Source organism: Oncorhynchus tshawytscha, unplaced genomic scaffold, assembly GCF_018296145.1.
Source record: "Oncorhynchus tshawytscha isolate Ot180627B unplaced genomic scaffold, Otsh_v2.0 Un_contig_2240_pilon_pilon, whole genome shotgun sequence".
Lineage (NCBI taxonomy): Eukaryota > Metazoa > Chordata > Actinopteri > Salmoniformes > Salmonidae > Oncorhynchus > Oncorhynchus tshawytscha.
The window spans coordinates 62,851-67,500 of record NW_024608897.1 but is presented as its reverse complement, the minus strand read 5'-3'; the positions used below and the strand labels follow the sequence as shown (position 1 = coordinate 67,500).

Sequence of the window (4,650 nt, the reverse complement as noted above, 5' to 3'; positions counted from 1 at the left end):
CACCTCCTCCGTTCTTATAGCAGAGATAGGGGAACCTCCACTCCCTCCCTCCTTCTCACCTCCTCCGTTCTTATAGCAGAGATAGGGGAACCTCCACTCCCTCCATCCCTCCTTCTCACCTCCTCCATTCTTATAGTAGAGATAGGGGAACCTCCACTCCCTCCCTCCCTCCTTCTCACCTCCTCCGTTCTTATAGCAGAGATAGGGGAACCTTCACACACTCCCTCCCTCCCTCCTTCTCACCTCCTCTGTTCTTATAGCAGAGATAGGGAACCTCCACACACTCCCTCCCTCCTTCTCACCCCCTCTGTTCTTATAGCAGATATAGGGGAACCTCCACTCCCTCCCTCCCTCCTTCTCACCTCCTCCGTTCTTATAGCAGAGATAGGGGAACCTCCACACACTCCCTCCCTCCTTCTCACCCCCTCCGTTCTTATAGCAGAGATAGGGGAACCTCCACACACTCCCTCCCTCCCTCCTTCTCACCTCCTCCGTTCTTATAGCAGAGATAGGGGAACCTCCACACGTTGGCCAGGTCCACAGCGAACCCTATCACAGACAGGAGAAAGTCGATCTTCTTCCCCAGGTCTCCCTCTCTTCTCCGGGGACAGGGGTGTGTCCGTGACTGGGGCCCAGAGCAAGGCCGTGGCCGTGAGGGTGCCCAGCGGGGCTGACCAACGTGGAGGTGGTGAACTGGACGCCGTTGTGCTCCTTCACCAGAATCAGCTCCACCTAATATATCAGAACAGATGTCATGTAGCTATGTCACTGTTATCTACAACCACTCCACCTAATATATCAGAATCTATGTCATGTAGCTATGTCACTGTCACCTACAGCCACTTACCATGCCAGGAATATACAGTATGTCATGTAGCTATGTCACTGTTATCTATAACCACGCCACCAAATATATCAGAACAGATATCATGTAGCTATGTCACTGTAATCTATAACCACTCCACCTAATATATCAGAATCTATGTCATGTAGCTATGTCACTGTCATCTATAACCACTCCACCAAATATATCAGAATCTATGTCATGTAGCTATGTCACTGTCATTATAACCACTCCACCTAATATATCAGAATCTATGTCACGTAGCTATGTCACTGTTATCTACAACCACTCCACCTAATATATCAGAACAGATGTCATGTAGCTATGTCACTGTCATCTATAACCACTCCACCTAATATATCAGAATCTATGTCATGTAGCTATGTCACTGTTACCTACAACCACTCCACCTAATATATCAGAATCTATGTCACGTAGCTATGTCACTGTTATCTACAACCACTCCACCAAATATATCAGAACAGATGTCATGTAGCTATGTCATTGTCATCTACAGCCACTTACCATGCCAGGAATATACAGTATGTCATGTAGCTATGTCACTGTTATCTACAACCACTGTAGAGAATAGGGCTCCATGTGAAACCTCCTATGACCACTATATACTGTAGGGAATAGGGCTCCATGTGGACCCTCCTATGACCACTATATACTGTAGAGAATAGGGCTTCATGTGGACCCTCATATGGCCACTATATACTGTAGGGAATAGGGCTCCTTGTGGACCCTCCTATGACCACTATATACTGTAGGGAATAGGGCTCTGTGTGGACTCTCCCATGACCACTATATACTGTAGGGAATAGGGCTCCATGTGGACCCTCCCATGACCACTATATACTGTAGGGAATAGGGCTCCTTGTGGACCCTCCTATGACCACTATATACTGTAGGGAATAGGGCTCCATGTGGACCCTCCTATGACCACTATATACTGTAGAGAATAGGGCTTCATGTGGACCCTCATATGGCCACTATATACTGTAGGGAATAGGGCTCCATGTGGACCCTCCTATGACCACTATATACTATAGGGAATAGGGCTCCATGTGGACCCTCCTATGACCACTATATACTGTAGGGAATAGGGCTCCATGTGGACCCTCCCATGACCACTATATACTGTAGGGAATAGGGCTCCATGTGGACCCTCATATGGCCACTATATACTGTAGGGAATAGGGCTCCTTGTGGACCCTCCTATGACCACTATATACTGTAGGGAATAGGGCTCCATGTGGACCCTCCTATGACCACTATATACTATAGGGAATAGGGCTCCATGTGGACCCTCCCATGACCACTATATACTGTAGGGAATAGAGCTCCGTGTGGACCCTCCTATGACCACTATATACTGTAGGGAATAGGGCTCCATGTGGACCCTCCTATGACCACTATATACTGTAGGGAATAGAGCTCCGTGTGGACCCTCCTATGACCACTATATACTGTAGGGAATAGAGCTCCGTGTGGACCCTCCTATGACCACTATATACTGTAGGGAATAGAGCTCCGTGTGGACCCTCCCATGACCACTATATACTGTAGGGAATAGAGCTCCGTGTGGGATATAGCCTCTGTCTCCCACCTCCTTGGGGCCCATGGTGTTGGAGGGAGAGGGGGCGGAGGAAGGCTGCTTGGCAGAGGCGGGTGCCACCACCGAACACATCTGACCCACTGGTGATCTGGCTTTCATCACGGGCTGCTCCATGGCTGCAGAGGGAATCAGCTACGGACACAGACAGACCTTAGACACGCCTAGGAGGGAACTCCGAGATACATTACACATATACATCCAGCCTCAGTCTAAATCCTACACCTTATAGGAGAGAGAGGGAGGCGTTGAGTTCAGTACAACGTTGCAATCCTACACCTTTATAGGAGAGAGAGGGAGGCGTTGAGTTCAGTACAACGTTGCAATCCTACACCTTATAGGAGAGAGAGGGAGGCGTTGAGTTCAGTACAACGTTGCAATCCTACACCTTATAGGAGAGAGAGGGAGGTGTTGAGTTCAGTACAACGTTGCAAAGTGTTTTGAAACGTGTTGCAACAGAATGTGAAAAATACTTGTTTCTTATTGGCCCAGTACAGGTAGTCCCTCCCCATCCAGCCACGTTGTGTGCCTACTGAACACGACCCTGTGTCTGGTTCGGAGCAGTCTCAGCCAGTCTAGGCTTTAAAACAGCAGGTGCTCAACGTAAAATGCCCATATATGGATTCATAGATTTATTATCTTTAAACCAATTAACAGCAACTGATCCAAACATTTTGTTGACAAATATTTTCTTAGTGGTTGTAGCCTAGCGGTTAGAGACGACAAGGTGTTAAAAATATGTCGACGTGCCCTTGAGCAAGGCACTGAACTGTCGTTTGTTCCAGGGGACGCTTTACGACGATTCCATATTTTCATAAAAGGAAAATATCTCAAATATAAAATGTAATAATTTAGTTGATTAAATTAGACTTAGACTTAAATTAGACTAATTAGAATTAGATTAGTGACACTTAACGTCAAAATGATCACCGATAGTGACACCAAACATCACAATAATAATAATAATAATAATAATAGTAATAATAATGAATTCATTTACATTTGGAAACAATGTTGATATTATTACGTTTTCCTTCTGTAATTGTTTGCATATTTTCAAAGTTTAAATTATTTTATTTTTTTAAACACGACACACAATTGAGTAAATAAATGTTCACATTGAAAATCAACATTTTTACATCGTTGAAAACAAATAATTATCTGGAAATTGCGCAATACATGGAAATTCAAATCCAGACAAAACTAGCATTTTACTGGATGTATTTCCAATCATTTAGAGGGAAAACCCCACGAAAAACATGATTTGATGTAAATTAATTTGTTCATATTGAAAATAAGAATATATTGACAAATTCATACAAAATGAATTAAAAACAGAATTAAAAAACTGTTAACAAAAAAACCTCACCTTTATAGATGACGAGGAATAAAACCTTGTGGGCTTTTTTTTCCAAAATGTATCTTCAACCTGTTTTAATTCCTACTGCGTTGTTGCTCTTCCTCCATCCAGACTCTGTTACTGATGAACATCATTGAAGACCTCGGATGGTTGGAACTCAGACCTGGAACCGAAGAAGGCTAATGGGGAGACAGAGAGGAATAGAGAAGGAGAAAGAAAGAGAGAGATGTCTGGGGGTTCGGAGGTGTGTGGAACTCTGGGTTGGGGACTAGACTGCTCTGTAGGGTCCGCTTCACCTGTTGTTCTGTAAGTCTGTAAGGAGGGATCTGTGGGACCACTAGAAATATGACACAACCCCCTCCCCTTTCTCCGGCTCTCATTCTGACAAGTTACCCTCCCTACCATCCCCTCTCTCTATCTCTCTCTCTCTCTCTCTCTCTCTCTCTCTCCATCTCCCTCTCTCTGTCTCTCTCTCTCCTCTCCTCTCTCTCTCTCTCTCTCTCTCTCTCTCTCTCTGCCCCTCTCTCTCCCATCTCTCTCTGTCTCTCTCTCTCTCTCTCTCATCTCTCTCTCTCTCTCTTTCTCTCTCTCTCTCTCTCTTTCTCGCTCTCTCTTTATATCTCACTCTCTCTCTCTCCTCCCTCTCTGTCCCTCTCTGCTCTCTCTCTCTCTTCTCTCTCTCTCTCTCCTCCTCTCTCTGTCCTCTCTTGCCTCTGTTTCTTTTCATGTTTTTTCCTTTTCTGATTTTCTATCTTCTGTACAACACACTGCCACCTGTTGCTGTGTGCAAATATTTTCATAGTTTTCCCTTTTCAGATTTTCTATCTT

At 44.9% G+C, this 4,650-nt stretch overlaps 1 pseudogene; it reads right to left on the bottom strand.

Moving 5' to 3' along the window:
* The window catches only part of LOC112261055, an 18,181-nt pseudogene extending 15,590 nt beyond the window's left edge, over positions 1–2,591 (bottom strand).
* Between the last annotated feature and the right edge of the window lie 2,059 nt (positions 2,592–4,650).